The sequence below is a fragment of the Oncorhynchus keta genome, chromosome 13, assembly GCF_023373465.1.
Source record: "Oncorhynchus keta strain PuntledgeMale-10-30-2019 chromosome 13, Oket_V2, whole genome shotgun sequence".
NCBI classification, from domain to species: domain Eukaryota; kingdom Metazoa; phylum Chordata; class Actinopteri; order Salmoniformes; family Salmonidae; genus Oncorhynchus; species Oncorhynchus keta.
Window position 1 is genome coordinate 20,433,760 of NC_068433.1, and position 17,319 is coordinate 20,451,078.

At 45.9% G+C, this 17,319-nt stretch overlaps 1 protein-coding gene and 1 long non-coding RNA gene across 2 annotated transcripts in view; both read left to right on the top strand.

The window, feature by feature from the left end:
* The window catches only part of LOC118391996 (insulin receptor substrate 1-B-like), a 109,143-nt gene that overhangs the window by 15,102 nt on the left and 76,722 nt on the right, over positions 1-17,319 (top strand).
* Positions 15,309-17,319, top strand: part of LOC127906739 (uncharacterized) — an 11,667-nt gene continuing 9,656 nt past the window's right edge. The window contains exon 1 of the long non-coding RNA XR_008062726.1: positions 15,309-15,480. This is a non-coding gene — a long non-coding RNA (uncharacterized LOC127906739). The remainder of the gene's footprint in view (positions 15,481-17,319) is intronic.

The window sequence follows — 17,319 nt, forward strand, 5'->3', positions numbered from 1 at the left end:
ACCGGTTGTAAGGAAATACAAAGCTGTAATAACAACCCAATGTGTCTGATAAGATTTAATTTTGGCTTGGATGCTTATTTTATGTGGTTGAAATACTACCAGCTTTTATGATGCTGATAAAGTTAGTTAACGTCTGTAGGTGCTAACTTGCATTAGCATTCTTCACTACCCCCCGAGTCAAAGTTTTGGATACATTTGGTGTATCATTTTACTGCAAGAAATGCTTAATTCTGCAGGAGTTAATATTAAGGCTATGTGAGAGGTTATAGACCTGCAGTCAGTGTCCAGATTTCAGTTTCCATGTAACCCATCTGAACAGTAGACAACAGCTCCCCTGACATGCCATAGGCCTATTTGAAGTCCCTATCTCGTGACTGTCAAATCTGTATAGCCCCTCACAATCATCAAACATAGCACTGCTATCATCCTCTTTTGCCACTTCAACAAATCTTTCCCAAACATTACTTTTCTGTCTGTACCTTTTCATTATTTTCAACTCCCCATTTCAGTTTTTCTCTCTTCTCTTATTGAATTCAACTTTGACATTGTCATTTTCTTTTGCATCCGTGGATCGATGTTTTAATTAGAGGCATACTAAGAAAAAAGAAACATGACACAGTATGTCAATTATAACACATTAGTGCAGGAAATTAAGAAATGTATTAAAATGCTAGAATTAAACTATGCAAATCAGCAAAAGCAGTGTGCATTAAGGAAGTAGAAGCCTAGCTCAATAATAAGCCTGTCTCTAATAAATGCTTGTTGTGTTCAGTGATTTAAGCAAATAAATGCCCAGGCTATTAATGGAAGTTTTACGATACATGATGTCACTTGTTAAATCCACTTCAATCAGTGTAGATGTTGGGGAGGAGACAGGTTAAAGAAGGATTTTTAAGCCTTGAGACAATTGAGACATGGATAATGTATGTGTGCTGTTCAGGGGATGAATGGGCAAGACAAAGAATGTAAGTGTAAGAACAGGGTATGTTAGTAGGTGCCAGGCACACCAGTTTGTGTCAAGAACTGCAACCATGCTGGGTTTTTCAACAGTTTCTTATGTCTATCAATAATGGTCCACCACCCAAAGGACATCCAGCCAACTCGACACTTCTGCGGGAAGCATTGGAGTCAACATGGGCCAGCATCCCTGTGGAACGCTTTGGACACCATGATGAGTCCATGCCCTGACGAATTGAGGGCATTCTGATGGCAAAAGAGGGCGGGTGCACCTCAATAATAGTTTTATTTTTATCTATTTGTTAATTTTCTTACTTTTGCACTGCATTGTGGGGAAAGGGTTTGTAAGCATTGCATGGTAAAGTCTGCACTTGTTGTGTTCGGCGCATGTGACAAATACAATTTTATTTGATCTCCTAGACCATCTTCTGTTGATTTCCACGTGATTTTCATGTTTTACAACTGTGATGTCTTACATGAATTATGAACCATTCTAAGTTAAACATTAATATTTTTCTGAAAAGTATTAGTATATTGTTGATTGACTATTTCCAAATAGCCCAACACTGCAAATTGAAGGGTTCATTTTAAATGAATGTTGTGATGTGTCACCCATTCCTGAACCTGTGACCAGAAACAAACTACATGGGGACAATACCAGAATAAATTATCTAGTGATTCTGTTTCTTTGCAGCAGAATCTGCATTGCTGAGATTATTTGCTGAGATTATTGAATGCTGGCGGTGCTTTCACTCTAGTGGTAGCATGAGACGGAGTCTACAACCCACACAAGTGGCTCAGGTAGTGCAGCTCATCCAGGATGGCACATCAATGCGAGATGTGGCAAGAAGGTTTGCTGTGTCTGTCAGCGTAGTGTCCAGAGCATGGAGGCGCTACCAGAAGACAGGCCAGTACATCAGGAGACGTGGCGGAGGCCGTAGGAGGGCAACAACCCAGCAGCAGGACCGCTATCTCCGTTTGGCATTTGCCAGAGAACACCAAGATTGGCAAATTCGCCACTGGCGCCCTGTGCCCTTCACAGATGAAAGCAGGTTCACACTGAGCACATGTGACAGACGTGACAGTCTGGAGACTCCGTGGAGAACGTTCTGCTGCCTGCAACATCCTCCAGCATGACCGGTTTGGCGGTGGGTCAGTCATGGTGTGGGGTGGCATTTCTTTGGGGGGCCCCTCCATGTGCTCGCCAGAGGTAGCCTGACTGCCATTAGGTACCGAGATGAGATCCTCAGACCCCTTGTGAGACCATATGCTAGTGCGGTTGGCCCTGGGTTCCTCCTAATGCAAGACAATGCTAGACCTCATGTGGCTGGAGTGTGTCAGCAGTTCCAGCAAGAGGAAGGCATTGATGCTATGGACTGGCCCGCCCGTTTCCCAGACCTGAATCCAATTGAGCACATCTGGGGCATCATGTCTCGCTCCATCCACCAACGCCACGTTGCACCATAGACTGTCCAGGAATTACATTTACATTCCATTTAAGTCATTTAGCAGACGCTCTTATCCAGAGCGACTTACAAATTGGTGCATTCACCTTATGACATCCAGTGGAACAGCCACTTTACAATAGTGCATCTAAATCTTTTAAGGGGGGTGAGAAGAATTACTTTATCCTATCCTAGGTATTCCTTAAAGAGGTGGGGTTTCAGGTGTCTCCGGAAGGTGGTGATTGACTCCGCTGTCCTGGCGTCGTGAGGGAGTTTGTTCCACCATTGGGGGCCAGAGCAGCGAACAGTTTTGACTGGGCTGAGCGGGAAATGTACTTCCTCAGTGGTAGGGAGGCGAGCAGGCCAGAGGTGGATGAACGCAGTGCCCTTGTTTGGGTGTAAGGCCTGATCAGAGCCTGGAGGTACTGAGGTGCCGTTCCCCTCACAGCTCCGTAGGCAAGCACCATGGTCTTGTAGCGGATGCGAGCTTCAACTGGAAGCCAGTGGAGAGAGAGGAGGAGCGGGGTGACGTGAGAGAACTTGGGAAGGTTGAACACCAGACGGGCTGCGGCGTTCTGGATGAGTTGTAGGGGTTTAATGGCACAAGCAGGGAGCCCAGCCAACAGCGAGTTTCAATAATCCAGACGGGAGATGACAAGTGCCTGGATTAGGACCTGCGCCGCTTCCTGTGTGAGGCAGGGTCGTACTCTGCGGATGTTGTAGAGCATGAACCTACAGGAACGGGCCACCGCCTTGATGTTAGTTGAGAACGACAGGGTGTTGTCCAGGATCACGCCAAGGTTCTTAGCGCTCTGGGAGGAGGACACAATGGAGTTGTCAACCGTGATGGCGAGATCATGGAACGGGCAGTCCTTCCCCCGGGAGGAAGAGCAGCTCCGTCTTGCCGAGGTTCAGCTTGAGGTGGTGATCCGTCATCCACACTGATATGTCTGCCAGACATGCAGAGATGCGATTCGCCACCTGGTCATCAGAAGGGGGAAAGGAGAAGATGAATTGTGTGTCGTCTGCATAGCAATGATAGGAGAGACCATGTGAGGTTATGACAGAGCCAAGTGACTTGGTGTATAGCGAGAATAGGAGAGGGCCTAGAACAGAGCCCTGGGGGACACCAGTGGTGAGAGCGCGTGGTGAGGAGACAGATTCTCGCCACGCCACCTGGTAGGAGTGACCTGTCAGGTAGGACGCAATCCAAGCGTGGGCCGCGCCGGAGATGCCCAACTCGGAGAGGGTGGAGAGGAGGATCTGATGGTTCACAGTATCGAAGGCAGCCGATAGGTCTAGAAGGATGAGAGCAGAGGAGAGAGAGTTAGCTTTAGCAGTGCGGAGCGCCTCCGTGATACAGAGAAGAGCAGTCTCAGTTGAATGACTAGTCTTGAAACCTGACTGATTTGGATCAAGAAGGTCATTCTGAGAGAGATAGCGGGAGAGCTGGCCAAGGACGGCACGTTCAAGAGTTTTGGAGAGAAAAGAAAGAAGGGATACTGGTCTGTAGTTGTTGACATCAATATTATTGTAAGTTACATTTTGAAGGAACTCCCGACACCTGGGTGTCTAAGGCTTAATTCAAAGTAAAAACAAAAACTTGCAGACAATAGGCCCTCCATGGAATGAGTTAGACACCTTGAGAAAATAATCGTACTGTTCAATCAAGCGTTGTTTTGTGTATCGGAAGATAATCTCTTCCCAGCTATTTTGCAACATGTATGGCGCAGGTAAGCCATTTTAGAGAATTTGGAAGTGTGTCCAACTGGCATCACAACCGCAGACCACGTGTAACCACGCCAGCCCAGGACCTCCACGTCCAGCTTCTTCACCTGCAGGATCATCTGAGACCAGCTACCCGGACAGCTGATGAAACTGTGGGTTTGCACAATCGAAGAGTTTCTTCACAAACTGTCAGAAACCGTCTCAGGGAAGCTCATCTGCTTGCTTGTAGTCCTCACCAGGGTCTTGACCTACAATGAACACAATTGCATTTTATGGATGGCAATTTGAATGTACAGAGAATCTTGTCACAGTATATGAGGCCCATTGTCATGCCATTCATCTGCCGCCATCGCCTTGTGTTTCAGCATGATAATGCATGGCCCAATGTCACAAGGTTCTGTACACAATTCCTGGAAGCTGAAAATGAGCATGTGTGTATATATATATATATATATATATATATTTATTTATTTATTTATTTATTTATTTTATTTATTTATTTATTATTTATTTATTTATATTTATATATTTATATATATTTATATATATATATATATAAATATATATAAATATATATATATATATATAAATATATTTATATATATATATATATATATTTATATAAATATATATTTATATATATATTTATATATATTTATATATTTATATATATTTATATATTTATATATATATATATATATATATATATTTATATATATTTTATATATATTTATATAAATATATAAATATATAAATACATATTATATATTTATATATATTTTATAAATATATAAATAAATATTTATATATTTATATATATGTTTAAATATATATAAATATATGAGTGTATATAGATATATATGTAAATGTGTGTGTGTGTGTGTGTGTGTGTGTGTATATATATTATATATGTGTGTGTGTGTGTGTATATAGATATATATGTGTGTGTGTGTGTGTATATATATATCTATATCTATATATGTGTATATGTATATACACACCGTACCAGTCAAAGGTTTAGACACCTACTCATTCAAGTGTTTTTTTCTACATTTGTAGAATAATAGTGAAGAAATCAATCAAAGGTATTTTTAAAGTTGTTTTTACATCAGCGGATGTCTCAAAATGCTACACAGAACCCTAGCCTTAAACCCCAGACAACAAGCAATGCAGATGTAGAAGCACTGTGGCTAGGAAAAACTCCCTACAGAGGAACCAGGCTCTGAGGGTGGTGATTATAACTGTACATGGCCAAGATTTGTGGTCCTTCTGCTCAGTTGGTAGAAGGGTGTTTCAATCCCGGGACCACCCATACATAGAATGTACACAGACTGTAGGGTCAAAAGCGTCTGCTAAATGGCATATATTATTATATTATATATATTAAAATGTTCATAGATGACCAGCAGGGTCAAATAATAATAATCACAGTGGTTGTAGAGTGTTCAACAGGTCAGCACCTCAGGAGTAAATGTCATTTGGCTTTTTATAGCCGATCATTCAGAGTTAGAGACAACAGGTGCGGTGGAGAGAGAGAGAGAGAGTCGAAAACAGCAGGTCCAGGACAAGATGCCACATCCGGTGAACAGGTCAGGGTTCCATAGCCGCAGGAAGAACAGTTGAAACTGGAGCAGCAGCACTACCAGGTGGACTGGGGACAGCAAGTAGTCATCAGGCCAGGTAGTCCTGAGCCATGGTCCTAGGGCTCAGGTCCTCAGAGAGAAGAAAGAGAGAGAGAATTAGAGGGAGCATACTAGAATTCACACAGGTCACCGGATAGGACAGGAGAAACTGACTGACCCTAGCCCCCCGACACAATCTATTGCAGCATGAATACTGGAGGCTGAGACAGGAGGGGTCAAAACTATTAAATAACACACATGGAATCATGTAGTAACCAAAAAAGTATTAAACAAATAAAAATATATTTGAGATTCTTCGAAGTAGCCACCCTTAGCCTTGATGACAGCTTTGCATACTCTTAGCATTCTCTCAACGAGCTTCACCTGGAATGCTTTTTTACAGACATGCCTTGTGTGCCCCTTTTTTTCGGGTGACTGTGATCTCGCTCTCCACGTTTCAACAGATTAACAATCACAAGGCCTCTGGGCCAGACAGGACACCGGGGCATTTTCTCAAAGCATGCTCAGACCAGCTGGCAAGTGTCTATCCTTGTCCCAGTCTATAATCCCAACGTGTTTCAAATTGACAACCATTCTCTGTTCCCAAGAGCTCCAAGGCAACCTGCCTAAATGACTATTGCCCTATAGCACTCAAATCTGTAATTGTGAAGTGCTTTGAAAGACTGGTCATGACACACATCAACACCATCATCCCAGACGCCCTAGACCCACTTCAATTTGCATACCGCCCCAACAGATCTACAGATGACGAAATCTTAATTGCGCTTCACACTGCCCTCTCCCAACTGGACAAAAGGGGAAATAACTACGTGAGCATGCTGTTCATAGACTCCAGCTCAGCGTTCAACACCATTGTACCCTCCAAGCTCATCACCAAGCTAGGGACCTTGGGACTGAACCTCTCCCTCTGCAACTGTATCCTGTGGTGAGGGTAGGCAAGAACACCTCCGCCATGCTGACTCTCAACATGGGGGCCCGTCAGGCGTGTGTGCTTAGCCCCCTCCTGTTCACCCATGACTGTGGCCACTCACGACTCCCAACAACATCATCAAGTTTGCTGACAACACGGTGATGAGTCAGCCTACATGGAGGTCAGAGACCTGTGTGGTGCCAGGCCATCTCCTCCCTCAACGTCAGTAAGACCAAGGAGCTGATTGTGGACTATAGGAGAAAGAGGAGAGAACATGCCAGTTAAATGTTCCTTGGCGTCCACTTCACTAAGGACCCTAACATGGCCCTAACATGGTCCGCACAGTTATGAAGCGGGCACGGCGGTGTCTCCTCCCCCTCAGGAGGCTAAAAACACTTGTCATGGGCCCTCAGATCCTAAAAAGGTTTTACAGCTCCACCATCAAGAGCATCTTGACTGGCTGCATCACTGCTTGGTAGTGGCAAATGCACCACCCCTAACCGCAAAGCGCTACAGAGGGTGGTGCAGACAGCCCAGTACATCACTGGGGCCGAGCTCCTTGCTATCCAGGACCTCTATATCAGGCGGTGTCAGAGGAAGGCCTGAAAAATTGCCAAAGACTTCAGCCACCCAAGCCATAGACTGTTCACTACTACCGTCCGGCAAACAGTACTGGAGCATCGGCTCTCGGACCAACAGGCTCCAAGACAGTTTCTACCCCCAAGCCATAAGACTTCTGAATAGCCAGACTGCTAAAGAGTAAATTAATGGTACCCAAACTATCTTGCACTGACTCTACGCACACTCACTAGACTATATATACAAACCATATAAACACAGCAAAAAAATAAACGTCCTCTCACTGTCAACTGCATTTATTTTCAGACTTAACATGTAAATATTTGTATGAACATAAGATTCAACAACTGAGACAAACTGAACAAGTTACGCAGACATGTGACTAACAGAAATTGAACAATGTGTCCCTGGAAAAAGGGGGGAGGTCAAAATCAAAAGTAACAGTCACTATCTGGTGTGGCCACCAGCTGCATTAAGTACTGCAGTGCATCTCCTCCTCATGGACTGCACCAGATTAGCCAGTTCTTGCTGTGAGATGTTATCCCACTCTTCCACCAAGGCACCTGCAAGTTCCCAGACATTTCTGGGGGGGATGGCCCTGGCCCTCACCCTCCAATCCAACAGGTCCCAGTCATGCTCAATGGGATTGAGATCCGGGCTCTTCGCTGGCCATGGCAGAACACTGACATTCCCGTCTTGCAGGAAATCATGCACAGAACGAGCTGTATGGCTGGTGGCATTGTCATCCTGGAGAGTCATCCTTCTGTGGCTCAGTTGGTAGAGCATGGCGCTTGTAACGCCAGGGTAGTGGGTTCGATTCCCGGGACCACCCATACGTAGAATGTATGCACACATGACTGTAAGTCGCTTTGGATAAAAGCGTCAGCTAAATGGCATATATTATTATTATTATTATATATATTAGTCATGTCAGGATGAGCCTGCAGGAAGGGTACCATTGTGTGTTCCTGGTGTAACTCGGGCAGTTGTTGTTGCCATCCTGTACCTGTCCTGCAGGTGTGATGTTCAGATGTACCGATCCTGTGCAGGTGTTGTTACATGTGGTCTGCCACTGAGAGGACGATCAGCTGTCCGTCCTGTCTCCCTATAGCTCTGACTTAGGCGTCTCAAAGTACAGACATTGCAGTCCTCATGCCTCCTTGCAGCATGCCTAAGGCATGTTCACGCAGATAAGCAAGGACCCTGGGCATCTTTCTTTTGGTGTGTTTCAGTCATTAGAAAGGCCTATTTAGTGTCCTAAGTTTTCATAGCTGTGACCTTAATTGCCTACCGTCTGTAAGCTGTTAGTGTCTTAACGACCGTTCCATAGGTGTATGTTCATTAATTGTTTATGGTTCATTGAACAAGCATGTGAAACAGTGTTTAAACCCTTTACAATGAAGATCTATGAAGTTATTTGGATTTTTACAAATTAACTTTGAAAGACTGGTTCCTGAAAAATGAATGTTTTCTTTTTTTGCTGAGTTTATAGACACACACACACACACTACCTTGACACTCCCACACAAACTCCACAGACATTCACATTCGCACACACACACAGACCGACACAACACACATACACATTACACACACTTTTACAATCATCATATGCTGCTGCTTCTCTGTTCTTTATTTTACTATTATTATCTATCCTGATGTCTAGTCACTTTACCCTGCCTTCATGTACATGTTTACCTCAAGTACCTCGTACCTCTGCACATTGATCTGGTACTGGTACTCCCTGTATATATTTTTAAATTCTGCATTGTTGGGAAGGGCTCATAAGCAAACATTTCACTGTGAAGTCTACACCGGTGGTATTCGGCCCATGTGACAAATACATTTAGATTTATTTGATTTGAGAGATGGCGTTGCAGTAGTCCAGGTGTGATTAAAACAAAGGTGTGAAGGAGGGTTTCAGTAGGGGGATCAGTGAGAGAGGGTCTGAGTCGTGAGATTTTTTTTTGAGGTGGAAGAAGGCCAAGTTGGTTATGTTCCGGATATGTGGTTCAAACCACAGAGTGGAGTCAAATATAACACCAAGGTTCCTGCCTATGGAATTGCAGCTGTCGATTCTCATGTTGACCTGACCCAGTTTCTTGATGAGGGAGTTCGGGCCCATGAGCATGATCTCTGTTTTGTCGTCATTTAGTTAAAAAAAAGTTATTGCTCATCCAAGTTTTCACTTTACGGAGACAGTCAACAACAAAGGGGGGTACCAGAATGGGTTTTGTGTGGTTGTGGATTTGTGTGTCATCTGCATAACAGTGAAATCTGACTCCGAATTGACAGATGATCTGACCAAGGGGTAGCATACTAAACAGTAATGGACTTAACACTGAGCCTTGTCGGACATCTGGTGATACAGGGGCTGGGGGAGACCTGTAGTTGCCAAGGGAGACAAACTGTTGTCTTAGATAGATGGGAGTGGAACCAGACAATGGGTGTTCCAGAAACTCCAAGAAGCCTCTCAATAAGGTCAGTTAAAATCTTATAACCGACAGTGTCAAATGCTGCAGAGGGGTTTTGTGTCACAACACAATGCCACAGATGTTTTGAGGGAGCGTGCAATTGGCATACTGACTGCAGGAATGTCCACCAGAGCTGTTGCCAGATAATTTAATGTTAATTTCTCTACCATAAGCCGCCTCTGTATTTCTGTCTATAATTAAGCCCTTTTGTGGGGAAAAACTCACCCATGGCTGTTTTCCTTGTATAAACTGTAACTTTGTAAAAAAAAAAAAAAAATTGTTGCGTTTTATATTTTTGTTCAGTATATATTCATTCTGTTTTAGCCCGGTAAAGCCTGATCATCTTATTATATGCTAAGCCCTTACGATTATAACTAAATATACTTATTTCACAACTTACCATAGTGAGATACAAGTTTCAAGTATACTTCCCATAAATCATGCCTGTAAAAGTACCATGATGATCAAGCTGCTAGACACAGTTGTACATGAAAGTTACAACGTATATAACTGTCCCTCCCCTAAAAAGTCTCCCCCTATCCTGAGAAAGCTCTATCAACCCCCTCTCCAAATTTCACGTCTTGCACCTTTCATCACTTTCCTAATCACAGAGTGCATGACACGCCAAATGTCCCATACTTAACCACATTATGCCTCCCAGCTTAAACCTAAAGGTCTGAGTTTGGAGGTACATTTACTCTGTGGTCATTATAGCTGAGATATCTGTGGTCAAAAAGCAACAACAAAAAAACAGGCCAATGACTCAAAAGTGGAACAAAATGAAAAAAAATATATGAAACTGGTAAGAAAATAGACTACAGTGACTACCCAGGCGGCAGGTACACACACACACACACACACACACACACACACACACACACACACACACACACACACTCGGAGGCAAACTGCTCATTAAAGTATAGTGTCAAACTTGACCAGCAAGCCACAATCCAAAACAAAGGCCCTTCCAAGTCCGTTACTAAGCTCTGATCTAAAGTGAGTTTTCCGTTTTCACCTCATAAAACACAGTCATATTAGCTGATGTTTGATACACTAACCTCAAGTCAGCTCTGATCTACAGTCAGTTTTCCCATTTTCACTCCATATAATGGAAATGACTGTTGTCTCATACTCTGACTCCATATCCGTGCAAGTCAAGAGGCCACTTCACCCACGAGGATACATTTGTCTCATGGTTGTAGTGTAGTAGTGTTCCCAGCACCTGTCAGTCAGTCTCCCAGTCATCCAGTCCGGCGGTGGGATCTGGTTCTCACCTGTGGCCGACCGGGCCGGAGAGGCGATTAAACATTAAACCACTGCTCATCTCACTAATTAGACAGTAATTATTGTCTCCGAGTCAGCCCGACGTGGCGTTGCCTGACGGGACAACCGGATGGTGTGGGTGTGAACAGCCACTGGAGCTAGCCTAGCGCTATTTTAGCCGCTAAGACCCAGGGGTGGTGTCCCAAATGGAACCCGATCCAGTGCACTAGTTTTGACCAGAGCCCTATGGAACCTTGCCAAAGGTAGTGCACTATATAAGGAATGGAGCACCATTTGGGACGCAAACCAAGTGAGCGATGTGAGTTGGATCAGAAGCCAGCCAGCCCCATCTAGCCGGGTGCTGGATCCTCCCTCCCTCCTCCTCCTTTTCCCTTCAACCACAGCCACAGGGCCTCAGCAAGGTCGTTTCCTATGCAGAAAATAGTTTACACCATTAACACCCTGCAATTTCATTTAACATGGGGCTAGACAGTCTTGCTGGGTGGGTAGATCTCCTGTTGCGCAATAGCTCCATGTTCAACAGTCAACTACTGTAAAATATCAACCTTAAGTCTTGTAGACTTAAGAGAGATCAATTTAAAGCCTGCATCCTAAGGATAGTCAATAAGTGGACCCATAATTTGATTTACATGAAGGAAAGGCAGAGAGAAATGCAATCGAGCTAGTCGATGAGTGTCCATATGCCACACTGAGCTGGGAGCTGAGGTTTATGCGAATAGAAACCTTTTTATGGTAATATTGATTTGCTAGTTGATAGTACATTATATAACCACCAGCTCACCCCTCTGTTGCAGGACCAGGTCAATGGGTTCGTCATAAGGGTTAAAGCCAGGGTCCCCAATTACTCTCAGCCACTAGATGTTTTTTTTTCTTGAGCGGATGGTCGGGTCCGGAATATAGTTGTAGATAATTTGGTACACTGCATAAACAGATATAGTATTTAACAAAAAGAAACCTTGATTACACATTGGGATACAATCACGTACAAAACATTGTGAACACATGCTCTTTCCATGACAGACTAACCAAGTGTATCCTTCAAAATGTCACTCGTTTAAATCCACTTCTACATCAGTGTAGATGAAGGGGAGGAGACGGGTTTAAATAAGTATTTTTAAACCTTAAGACAATTGAGACATGGATTGAGTATGTGTGCCATTCAGAGGGTGAATGGGCAAGACAAAATATTTAAGTGCCTTTTGAATTGGGTATGGTAGTAGGCACCGGTTTGTGTCAAGAACTGCAACGCTACTGGGTTCTTCACGCTCAACAGTTTCCCGTGTGTATCAAGAATGGTCCACCAGCCAAAGGACATCCAGCCAACTTGACACAACTGTTTGGAAGCATTGGGAGTCAACTTGGGCCAGCATCCCTGTGAAACGCTTTCGACAACTTGAAGAGTCCATGTTCCTACCAATTGAGGCTGTTCTGAGGGCAAAAGAGGCGGGTGCAACTCAATATTAGGAAGGTGTTCTTAATGTTTGGTTTACTCTGTATATATAGTGTATTCAGACTCCTTGACCTTTTCCACATTTTGTTTCATTACAGCCTTATTCTAAAATGTTTTTAATTGTTTTTTCCCCCTCATCAAACTACACACACTACCCCATAATGACAAACCAAAAATAGGTTTTTAGATTTTTTTTGCAAATTTTATAGAAAATGAAAAACAAAAATATCCATTGACATATGTGTTCTGACCCTTTACTCAGTACTTTGTTGAAGCACTTTTGGCAGAGATTACATCCTCGAGCCTTCTTGGGTATGAGAAAAACAGCCCTGTCGCAGACCAGGATGTCTTGCTCCCAGACATACTAAATAACGTTTTTGCTCATTTGAGGACAATACAGTGCCACTGACATGGCCCGCTACCAAAACCTGCAGACTCCTTCACTGCAGCCGACGTGAGTAAAACATTTAAACGTGTTAACCCTCGCAAGGCTGCAGGCCCAGACGGCATCCCCAGCCGCGTCCTCAGAGCATGCGCAGGCCAGTTGGCTGGTGTGTTTACGGACATATTCAATCAATCCTTATCCCAGTCTGCTGTTCCCACATGCTTCAAGAGGGCCACCATTGTTCCTGTTCCCAAGAAAGCTAAGGGTAACTGAGCTGAACAACTACCGCCCGTAGCATTCACTTCCGTTCACAGACGACGCATTTGCAACCACACTTACACTGCCCTAACCCATCTGGACAAGAGGAATACCTATGTGAGAATGCTGTTCATCGACTACAGCTCAGCATTTAACACCATAGTACCCTCCAAACTCGCCATCAAGCTCGAGACCCTGGGTCTCGACCCCGCCCTTGCAACTGGGTACTGGACTTCCTGATGGGCCGCCTCCAGGTGGTGAGGGTAGGTAACAACATCTCCACCCCGCTGATCCTCCACACTGGGGCTCCACAAGGGTGCGTTCTGAGCCCTCTCCTGTACTCCCTGTTCACCCACGACTGCGTGGTCAAGCACTCCTCCCCCTATCCACATCGATGGGACAGTAGTGGAGAGGGTAGTAAGTTTTAAGTTCCTTGGCGTACACATCGCGGACAAACTGAATTGGTCCACCCACACAGACAGCGTTGTGAAGAAGGAACAGCAGCGCCTCTTTAACCTCAGGAGGCTGAAGAAATTTGCCTTGACACCAAAAGCACTCACAAACTTCTACAGATGCACAATCGAGAGCATCCTGTCGGGCTGTATCATCGCCTGGTACGGCAACTACTCCGCCCACAACCGTAAGGCTCTCCAGAGGGTAGTGAGGTCTGCACAACGCATCACCAGGGGCAAACTACCTGCCCTCCAGGACACCTACACCACCCGATGTCACAGGAAGGCCATAAAGATCATCAAGGACAAAAACCACCCGAGCCACTGCCTCATCCAGAAGATGAGGTCAGTACAGGTGCATCAAAGCAGGGACCGAGAGTCTGAAAAACAGCTTCTATCTCAAGGCCGTCAGACTGTTAAACAGCCACCACTAACATTGAGTGGTTGCTGCCAACATACTGACTCAATTCCAGCCACTTTAACAATGGGAATTGATGTAAAAAATGTATCACTAGCCACTTTAAACAATGCCACTTAATATAATGTTTACATTACTCATCTCATATGTATATGTATATGTATATGTATATACTGTACTCTATATCATCTACTGCATCTTTATGTAATACATGTATCACTAGCCACTTTACATTTACATTTACATTTAAGTCATTTAGCAGACGCTCTTATCCAGAGCGACTTACAAATTGGTGCAAATACCTATGACAACCAGTGGAACAGCCACTTGCATCTAAATCTTGTTGGGGGAGAAGGGGGTGAGAAGGATTACTTACCCTTACTTACCCTATCCTAGGTATTCCTTGAAGAGGTGGGGTTTCAGGTGTCTCCGGAAGGTGGTGATTGACTCCGCTGTCCTGGCGTCGTGAGGGAGTTTGTTCCACCATTGGGGGCCAGAGCAGCGAACAGTTTTGACTGGGCTGAGCGGGAACTGTACTTCCTCAGTGGTAGGGAGGCGAGCAGGCCAGAGGTGGATGAACGCAGTGTCCTTGTTTGGGTGTAGGGCCTGATCAGAGCCTGGAGGTACTGAGATGCCATTCCCCTCACAGCTCCGTGGCGAGCACCATGGTCTTGTAGCGGATGCGAGCTTCAACTGGAAGCCAGTGGAGAGAGCGGAGGAGCGGGGTGACGTGAGAGAACTTGGGAAGGTTGAACACCAGACGGGCTGCGAGCGTTCTGGATGAGTTGTAGGGTTTTAATGGCACAGGCAGGGAGCCCAGCCAACAGCGAGTTGCAGTAATCAAGACGGGAGATGACAAGTGCCTGGATTAGGACCTGCGCCGCTTCCTGTGTGAGGCAGGGTCGTACTCTGCGGATGTTGTAGAGCATGAACCTACAGGAACGGGACACCGCCTTGATGTTAGTTGAGAACGTCAGGGTGTTGTCCAGGATCACGCCAAGGTTCTTAGCGCTCTGGGAGGAGGACACAATGGAGTTGTCAACCGTGATGGCGAGATCATGGAACGGGCAGTCCTTCCCGGGAGGAAGAGGAGCTCCGTCTTGCTGAGGTTCAGCTTGAGGTGGTGATCCGTCATCCACACTGATATGTCTGCCAGACATGCAGAGATGCGATTCGCCACCTGGTCATCAGAAGGGGGAAAGGAGAAGATTAATTGTGTGTCGTCTGCATAGCAATGATAGGAGAGACCATGTGAGGTTATGACAGGGCCAAGTGACTTGGTGTATAGCGAGAATAAGAGAGGGCCTAGAACAGAGCCCTGGGGACACCAGTGGTGAGAGCGCGTGGTGAGGAGACAGATTCTCGCCACGCCACCTGGTAGGAGCGACCTGTCAGGTAGGACGCAATCCAAGCGTGGGCCGCGCCGGAGATGCCCAACTCGGAGAGGGTGGAGAGGAGGATCTGATGGTTCACAGTATCGAAGGCAGCCGATAAGTCTAGAAGGATGAGAGCAGAGGAGAGAGTTAGCTTTAGCAGTGCGGAGCGCCTCCGTGATACAGAGAAGAGCAGTCTCAGTTGAATGACTAGTCTTGAAACCTGACTGATTTGGATCAAGAAGGTCATTCTGAGAGAGATAGCGGTAGAGCTGGCCAAGGACGGCACGCTCAAGAGTTTTGGAGAGAAAAGAGAGAAGGGATACTGGTCTGTAGTTGTTGACATCGGAGGGATCGAGTGTAGGTTTTTTCAGAAGGGTGCAACTCTCGCTCTCTTGAAGACGGGAGGGACGTAGCCAGCGGTCAGGGATGAGTTGATGAGCGAGGTGAGGTAAGGGAGAAGGTCTCCGGAAATGGTCTGGAGAAGAGAGGAGGGGGATAGGGTCAAGCGGGCAGGTTGTTGGGCGGCCGGCCGTCACAAGACGGGATTTCATCTGGAGAGAGGGGGAGAAAGAGGTCAGAGCATAGGGTAGGGCAGTGTGAGCAGAACCAGCGGTGTCGTTTGACTTAGCAAACGAGGATCGGATGTCATCGACCTTCTTTTCAAAATGGTTGACGAAGTCATCTGCAGAGAGGGAGGAGGGGGAGGATTCAGGAGGAGGAGAAGGTGGCAAAGAGCTTCCTAGGGTTAGAGGCAGATGCTTGGAATTTAGAATGGTAGAAAGTGGCTTTAGCAGCAGAGACAGAGGAGGAAAATGTAGAGAGGAGGGAGTGAAAGGATGCCAGTCCGCAGGAGGCGAGTTTCCTCCATTTCCGCCGGCTGCCCGGAGCCCTGTTCTGTGAGCTCGCAATGAGTCGTCGAGCCACGGAGCGGGAGGGGGGGAGGACCGAGCCGGCCTGGAGGATAGGGGACATAGAGAGTCAAAGGATGCAGTAAGGGAGGAGAGGAGGGTTGAGGAGGCAGAATCAGGAGATAGGTTGGAGAAAGTTTGAGCAGAGGGAAGAGATGATAGGATGGAAGAGGAGAGAGTAGCGGGGAGAGAGAGCGAAGGTTGGGACGGCGCGATACCATCCGAGTAGGGGCAGTGGGAAGTGTTGGATGAGAGCGAGAGGGAAAAGGATACAAGGTAGTGGTCGGAGACTTGGAGGGAGTTGCAATGAGGTTAGTGGAAGAACAGCATCTAGTAAAGATGAGGTCAAGCGTATTGCCTGCCTTGTGAGTAGGGGAAGGTGAGAGGGTGAGGTCAAAAGAGGAGAGGAGTGGAAAGAAGAGGCAGAGAGGAATGAGTCAAAGGTAGACGTGGGGAGGTTAAAGTCGCCCAGAACTGTGAGAGGTGAGCCGTCCTCAGGAAAGGAGCTTATCAAGGCATCAAGCTCATTGATGAACTCTCCGAGGAACCTGGAGGGCGATAAATGATAAGGATGTTAAGCTTGAAAGGGCTGGTAACTGTGACAGCATGGAATTCAAAGGAGGCAATAGACAGATGGGTAAGGGGAGAAAGAGAGAAGACCACTTGGGAGAGATGAGGATCCCGGTGCCACCACCCCGCTGACCAGAAGCTCTCGGGGAATGTGCGAACACGTGGGCGGACGAGGGAGAGAGCAGTAGGAGTAGCAGTGTTATCTGTGGTGATCCATGTTTCCGTCAGTGCCAAGAAGTCAAGGGACTGGAGGAGGCATAGGCTGAGATGAGCTCTGCCTTGTTGGCCATGATCGGCAGTTCAGAGGCTACCGGAACTGGAACTCCCAGAAGTAGGTGTCTGGCGCTGGACCACCAGATTAGGGTGGTCGCGGCCACTGCTGGTGTGGAGCGTTTGTATGGTCTGTGCAGAGAGGAGAGAACAGGGATAGACAGACACATAGTTGACAGGCTACAGAAAAGGCTACGCTAATGCAAGGA